An 8,407-nucleotide genomic window follows, 5' to 3' on the forward strand; every position below is an offset into this window, starting at 1 on the left:
AGGCGGTTGCTGGTTCAAGCCATATTACTGCCAAGTTGGTACTCTTGGGCCTCTGACCAAGGCCCTTAACCCTCAAGTTGTATTCAGTCATAATTGTAAGATGCTTTGAATAAAAGTGTCAGGTAAATGAATGGATTACCCATTCTAGTTTTAGGGCAGTGGTAGCTTAGTGGTTAAGGTACTTCGCTTATAATTGGGAGTTTGCTGGTTCAAGCCCCAAGTTGCCACTGTTGGGCCCCTGAGTCAGGCCCTTAATCCTGAATTGCTCAAGTTATACTTAGTCATAATTGTAAGTCACTTTGGATAAATGTGTCAGCTGAATGCTGTAAATGTAAATCAGTGGAGAATATGGCACCCAAACCCCTCCCCCCACCAACTGATCTCCATGTGTGTCAGTCATCTGGTTTTGTTGTAGACCTCACTGCAGTGACCTTTGATGAGACAGTACCAGTGCATGGGACAACGGTACTATGCAACAAACATTGCAAAAAGAGGAAAACGAGTTGGGTTTTTAGTGGAGGTGTGCAGAGACACTGGGGGGGGGGGGCTAGTAAACAGTGGGCAGGTGAGCAGGTTGGGCTGGTGTGTGTCAGGCGAGCTGAGTCCTTTGACAGACATTACAAAGATACAGCAAGGAGGCTGCATAAGACCTGCAGGCTGTACAGCTCGAGACAGAGAGAGAGAGACAGACGCATATGAGCCTGCTTCCTTTAAGGTAAAATCATATGAAATAAGTAAAATTAGGATAATTAATTTTACTTTTGGGAAGGTCAACAGAAGTAGAGCCAAATTTGTTTATTTACCCTAAAGGCAATAATAGCATTTATCAGCTATTGTCAGAACTTCTTTTTAACAATTACAACCTTTCTTGCATACCCCAGTAGTAATATATCCTCATTCAACTGTCAGTTAAAGAACATGAAAGGCCACCGAGATAAGGTTGTGCTTAAATGACATTTACTGTCTCTTGCTCTCTTACTTCTGTACCAACACATTAACATGATGCAGATTATTTGATTATGTTAAACAGTCCAGAATGTAGTTGATGCCTAAACACCTGTTGATTTTGTTTTAAACATTTCACTGACACCTTAAACCCCAGGAACCACTTTCAGTCCTATTATCCAAAGAAACCTACAACATATGACAAAACTACATTCTTTCCTTTTTCAGAAAAGAATGAAGTTTCTGCTTAATTTTATTGGCCCATGGCCATTTCCACACATTTGCATTACTGCCCGCTTTTCATAAAGGCCAAGGTTAAGGGTTATTTCAGAAACCAGTGGATCCACGTCGGCATTTAATTAGACATTACCTCAACTTAGTGCATAATAAGACCGAATGCGTCTCGGCCCTTTTATGATGTAACGTTAAGAAGGAAGCCGTGCTACCCCACAGCGGAGCAGAGGAATTGCTTTAATCGGAAATAATAAATAATCTGGTCGTCTTCGGCGGCCGACGTGAGGCAATTTAACGCACCAGTGGCGGTTGCCTATTAATTTGCGCCAAGATCGAGAGGGGGAGCCTGGGAGTGCAGATTTGAGGCACAACACGGTTGTGTTATGTATCACCCCAGCTGCAAGCAACGTACACACGCGCGCGCACTACTTTTTTTTAATTATAGCGCTATTTCCCCACAATGTAAATGCTAGCATGGAAGAGGTATATAACTGGGAATTAATAGAAGACTGAGATAGGGGCCCATATGTGTGTGTCCTTGGGGGTGTAGCATCAATAACGGTTGCCCTCGGGCTGGTTTCGGCATAGCACCCGTGTCTGAATGTGAAATATGTGTATGCAGTAATTGGGTACAAAGATTGTGACCCTCCCTCCTAGATGGGTTTATCTGTGAATGGTAGCACTCTGTCCGCTGTTTGAAGGTACGGACTTTGCCAGTGAATCTACATTTCCTTGGACTCACATTCTCCTGGTCCCAGTGTTCAGTACACATTTGCTTTGTGCTGTTTGTAGCACAAAGAAGACCAAGGCTGAATACAAAATGACTTCCTATTTGACATAATGCTCTAAGCAGGGTGTAAAAACCCACTAGCACGTACCCTTTCTTGTGCAATTCATAGGGAGCAGCAAACCATTTGATTCAGTTCTAAACCTGAAAACTGATTCGAAATGGAGATCTGCAATTCATTTAATATTATGACCCTTATGTTTCCTGGACATAAAGTATCTGCACTATAGGAAACGTGTGCTTTCGTTGCATGGGGATGACTGAGACAATAGGACACATTTCTGGGTGGAGATGTGAATGACTGCTACAAAGAATTTCCCAGAGATATGATTTCTCCGCAATAACAAACTCATAAAAGTAGGTGTGGTAAAAGTAGGTGTAATGCACCCAGGTGACTTCTGTGGAGACAGGAAGCTCCTGTGTGCCCATCCATGAATGACACATATAATTAGAGCTTTGGTATAGTGCACCACTGTCTCCATGGCGATCATCACCTAATTGTCAAGGGGGGATCTTACACAGTGAATCTTTATTCTCTTATCCTCTCTCTCTCTCCATCTATCTATCTCTCTCTCCCTTATTCAGGGGGAAAGAAATCTGCCCTATAGACATTTTGTCTGTGTTTTCCTGCAATTAATTAATGCATCCCCAGCTAGTTAGTGCTAGCACTTGTTTCAGGCCGGCGATGGAGGAAGGGCAAAGGGCGGAAGTGAGCCTCATCTCCATGGCTCCGGGCCCTCGCTTCCCCAGCCACTGCTCTCGCACTATTTTTACCAGAATCCTTTTAAGGGGAGATAAATCTGATTTTATGCAAGAAGAGTCTCTTGGGTTTCAATTAACTAGAGGTCATACTGCAGATCTATCAGGAAAAAAAGGAGGATAGATGAAGAAGAAGAAGAAGAAGAAGAAGAAGAAGAAGGAGATAGAGAGAAAGATAGAGGGAGGGACTCTATTAATTAATATGACCTAATTAAACATTTGTAAAAAAAAAAAAAAAAATAAAAAATTCATGGGCGGCAGTGCTCCTCCTATAAAGGCACATTCGCTCTACTTGTATGTTTACCTTGTCCTGATATAACTTGGCCAGCATGCTGCTTTAACACTGCAAAATGACTTGGGAAAAGTTTCCATCATATAGAATATCCTTAAAAATATGATGGAATTCATTGGGGCGACTCCAGTGGGCATTTTCAAAGTCTTCACATATAGCATGCAGGATTCATTTCACACGTTGCCACGAAACTGCTCCAAAGTGCAGGAAAACAGAGTGGGACGATTTGAAACGGTGAATTCACACTTGGAGGACATGTCGCCCAGCATGACAGGCCACAGAGTACAGATATACGTCACCCACAGAAAGGGCTGCTGGGAAAAAAGGTTTGGTGTGAAAGCCACGGCGTGACATGAAGTCTAATTTTCGTGTGTGTTGGTTATTACTCAAGCCCTTCTTCCCCTTCACTTTGGTGAGGATGACCACAGGCCATAATGCAGTGCTCAACTCTGGATGGAAAAGAGCTTCCCAGCTCTACAGCGGCCTCTCTTGCTTACTCTGCATGTGGGTGAGGTTTTTCTTTTTCAATTCAGCACTGTGTTTGCAAGTGCACCGTGTGAAGCCTGATGAATAAAAAAATGACTAGTTTTTAACAGTGGGATGAACACATTGAGAGCACAAACAAGAACCCCTTTTATTCACTTCATAATGTTATCCAGAGGAAAGAGGAAAACTCATTTTAGCAAGCACCTTATCCCAGTTTGTGTACTCACATCAGTTTCGGAAACGTTATGACATTTCAATTAAACCAAAAAAAAGTTGAACCTTGTAGGGCTCCTTATAGGGTTCGGAGGAGGCATAAGGCAGAGAATGTACTTCTTCAGATCACAAACAGGCCAAGTGTGTACAATGCACTGTGAGACATGAAAAGGTGAATGAGTGGAGTGAGTCATGGTGATTTCATTACCTTGCATTATCTCTGTTTCCTTCTCTCTCTGCTTCCATTGCTCCTTTACTGATAGGAGAGGAAGGTGGGGGGAAGGCCTGTACCATCGGCAAACGACACACACTTCACTTCCTCCAGACACCCACACACACAGAAATCAAGAAAGAGATCTCGCCATAATCTTCAAAGGGGTGTTTAATCACTCTGCACTAAAGGTGTGTGTGTGTGTGTGTGTGTGTGTGTGTGTGTGTGTGTCTGTGTGTGTGTGTGTGTGTGTGTGTGTGTGTGTGTGTGTGTGTGTGTGAGCGCTCTGCATGTGTTCCATGTGCTGGAAGGTTGTAATTTCTGACTTCGTGGTGCTCCAAGCAGACTGTTGTGGTGTTAATGTGGGTGAGGCAGCTCACACTAATTAGATGAGCCCTCTCTTCAGTGCTATAATCATGGGCATCTGGGTCCAGCAATTACTTAATATGATATATTAACATATTCCTGGCAGGCGCGTCAGAGGAGGCTGCTCGTAGGAGACAAATTATCCAAATTAATTTCTAATTTAAAATCCTATGCCTTTTATTATAAGCTGTGGGCACCCCTCAGTACAAAATGAAAGGAGGAAGCGAGAGACAGAGAGTGAGAGAGAGCGCATTAAGGATATTCTTTTTGGATATTCAGGGAGGCTTCTGTGTTCTAGGCTAGTTTCAGTCCACAAAGCAAATGAATAAATGGGGGGGGGGGTGAGAGAGAGAGGGAGGGAGAGAGAAGTCAACGTATATATCTGGATGAGCAGGAATGTGTGGTTAACAATAGGAAGAAAATTACAATGAGAAATAATGATTTCTGAGACAGTTGAGGGGTTTCCTCAAGTCCCAATTAGGGCCAAGAGAACCACAGAGAATAACCAAGACATTCTACTTAATTTTCGCCAAGAGTGAAAATGCCTAAATCCATTTCTATAGGTCAGCCTATGTGGAGCTTCAGTTGGAAAATGATTTTCTCAATAGAGCTTAAGGTAGCCAGAGTGGTATGAACTGTTACAGAGCTATAGTTTACACTGCCCAGTGTCATGTAGCCACTTTGATGACCTCGGTATTAGAAATACTGCGACATTTTCATTGGCGTTAATGATACATTGAACTGAAAAAGATTCAGGATAATTTATTCAGGTTAAGTTAAGAGTTCAATATATGAATTTTTCCAACATGCCACGATGCCCAATGCTCAGTAAAATATTATTTGAAATATCCTTTCATATATCCAAAATTTATTTAAGAAGTGTCTGCCTTAAGTAACAAATCAGTAATAAATCAGAGAACCAAAATTTCAGTATATAAATAATATTCAAAATGTTTTTGTGTATTCAGGGGTAAAGGAAAGACTGTTTTCATTTCCATTATTAATATTTTGATTATTGATTTTATTATTATTGATAACTAGATTCTAGCCAATCTACTGACCTATCTAATGTAAATAAACCTGATACTCATTAACAAATATAAATGAACACATATCACAGCAAGAGAATTAAAAAAACATAAATTAAGTTTTAAAAAGTATATTTGACCCCTGAATTAGGATAGTACACACCATTGTAAGGGACTTACAACTCTAGGTGAACAGTTCTCAGGAATATTTGAAAATTAAACTGAACATTTAATAGAGTCTATGTGAATAAGCAGATTACTACAGTCTGGGCAAAGAAAAATTATGGAGGTCACACACACACATACACAAAGCTTCACATCCTACTTTGGAGAAAACTGAAAATTAGATGTTGGATTGTTTTCAGTGGGAAACATTTTCAGAGATGCTTTTAAAAAAAGTATATAAAAAGAGTATAAAAGTGTTTGGTTTTCGGGCAAATGTGAGAAGCACTTTGTGAGTTAGCTACAGCAACACTGATCTAGCTGCCAGAGCTCAGGCTGTGTGGAAGCAGCAGGGTCAAAATGTTCCAGAACTTCAAGGCTGTGGGCATGGCCACAGGAGCTCGGTGACTGTTGTTTGGTATATTTTTAAGCTCTGCTTACTTGTGTTTTTTACTTCTTCTGCAATTAATTCAGTGAGCCTGTTTATTCTGACTGTTATGGTGAGCTTCAATACTTTTATTTTTTTTTTTTACCAGTTTTCTGGTCTCAGAACGCTCCCAGCAGTGAATATAAGGGTTTCCTTCACCATGCTGGGTCTTAGATGCTGCTCAAAAGTCAAACGTAATTATATTCTATCAAGGGGGGGGGGGGGGGGGGGATTTATAAGGGGGAGAGATGGATGTGCATTTAAAGAGAAAGGAGGACCCGTAAAACTCAAGCCCAGCTCAGCACCTGTACACACGTGTAGACCTTAATTGTGTTTATGTAGATATTGAGCACAGAAGCTGTAATGATAATGAATCCTTCTGCACAAAGAAAATGTGCAAACACAGCTATCAGTTCTTGGACTAAAGAAAAGAAATACCGAAAGCTAGAAAGAGAAGGGGACAGAGAGAGAGAAAAAGAGGGAGAGAGAAAGAGACCTATTACACTTTTTTAAATGATGTATGGTAGGATAAAGCCAGAAGATATAGATGTGGGAGACTGAGATGGAGAATAGACTATGAAAGCCGACAGGAAGAGAGATAGAATGGTGACAGAGGACAGAGCAAGAGAGAGAAAGAGAGAGAGTGAGTGAGAGAAAGAGAGGGAGAAATACTATTTGCACCAGCCAGTAGCACTCACCCAATGACACTGGTAATATGACATTCATCAGAAGCTGAACTCATATCTCATCAGGGCAGGAGAGAGTGAGGGGGGGGGGGGGGGATAGAGAGAGAAAAGCAGAAGAAGGCCACGGACCCTTAGGGCAAAAGGCAGAGAGAGAGATTGAGTATGAGAGAGAGAGGGAGAGAAAGAGAGTGAGAGAGAGAGTAAGTGTCAGGACCGGGCACACAGGTATATTGTCAGATGATTTAAGGCGATAATAATCTCCACTTTGCCAGACAGATGATGTTTCGTGGTGGAGGCTGCAGCTTAATGAATGATACATTAGTAAACACTGCTGAAAACGTTATTAGAGGCCGAGCCGGCACAGCTCCACACAGGAAGGGGCGCTCAGTGAAAAAAAGATGAGCACGCAAATGTGTCTTACGTCCCTTCACGCACACTCCCTCTCCTCCGCTCTGGAGTGGTGAATAACAGATGAAAGGAGCCGGAGACAGCGGAGAGAGGAACGCCAGCGCTCTGTGATGTATGCTTTCAGCAGCAGCTTGGGAATTTGCACATCATATTTAATGTGGTTTTAGATGCCTGGGAAGATATCTGAACTAGTATGAAAGAGGTGCAGTCCCATGCTGCCATAAAACAAATAGGTACCCACTAAACAAACTAGCCCAAGTCCTCAGACAGAGACTAGAAACCAAATATTCTTGCTGAATCCAGTCATGGTGTTGCTGCACAAAATCAACACCGAGAGTATTATAAATGTTATTTACAATGTTATTCAATGTTAGTTCTTTTTCAGGCCTTTCACTCTAGTCCGTGTGTGTATCACCTCAAGGTTAGACTGCCTTTATATCTTGCTGTCTGGATGTTCCCATAAGTCTAAGCAAGCTCCAGCTAGTCCAAAATGCAGCAGCTGGAGGACTGACTAGAACCTGACAGTGTGAACCATACTGGGCCAATTCTATTGACACTGTACTGACTGCCACTTAAATATCATATTGACTACAAAAGACTATTATTAACCAATAAACCTCTAAGTGATCTTGCCTTTAAGTATCTAAGTAACCTTATCATCCAGTACTGTGAATAATATTCGTTTGCAAATTAGTAGACAAAATAATGCATGGGAATAATGTATATCATCATGATGTACTAGACTATCATTATTTACATAATTTACTTTGCATCATGCCTCCATTTATTATTATTATCTACTGTCACCCAAGGAGTCTACTTCCCCCAAGCAGACAGGTTTTTGCTGTGCCACTAAGTTTTTGCTTTCCACTGTTGCCCCTAGCTTACTCTTTAGGGGTCTAGACCTAGGTCTGTAATGGGGATGTTAAAAGCAATGTATTAAACTGAATCCAACTGAATCCAACTGAACTCAACTGAATTGAATTGAATTGAATTAAATTGAATATGCACTGGGCTCAGATCCTTCTGAAGTTGCTTTCAGACCATGATGGCATATTGATGTTCCAAATACTCTGATTTTGTGATTTATCCAAACACGTTAAAAAATATTGTTTTAATTTTCTCATTAGTCAGATACCAAACTGAACCATACCTTAACAGATACCAAACTGAACCATACCTTAACAAATAACAAACTGAACCATACCTTAACAGATACCAAACTGAACCATACCTTAACAAATAACAAACTGAACCATACCTTAACAGATAGCAAACTTCTCTGATGGTGGGTGAAGTTTCCTTCTCTCATCCAATCTTGTAGTTCATGGGTTTGTGTATGAATGTTTAAAGGAATATTTCTATATGTTTTGTTTAAAAACATACTATCTGTTTACTTGCTT

Source organism: Electrophorus electricus, chromosome 5, assembly GCF_013358815.1.
Source record: "Electrophorus electricus isolate fEleEle1 chromosome 5, fEleEle1.pri, whole genome shotgun sequence".
In the NCBI taxonomy this organism is placed as follows: Eukaryota; Metazoa; Chordata; class Actinopteri; order Gymnotiformes; family Gymnotidae; genus Electrophorus; species Electrophorus electricus.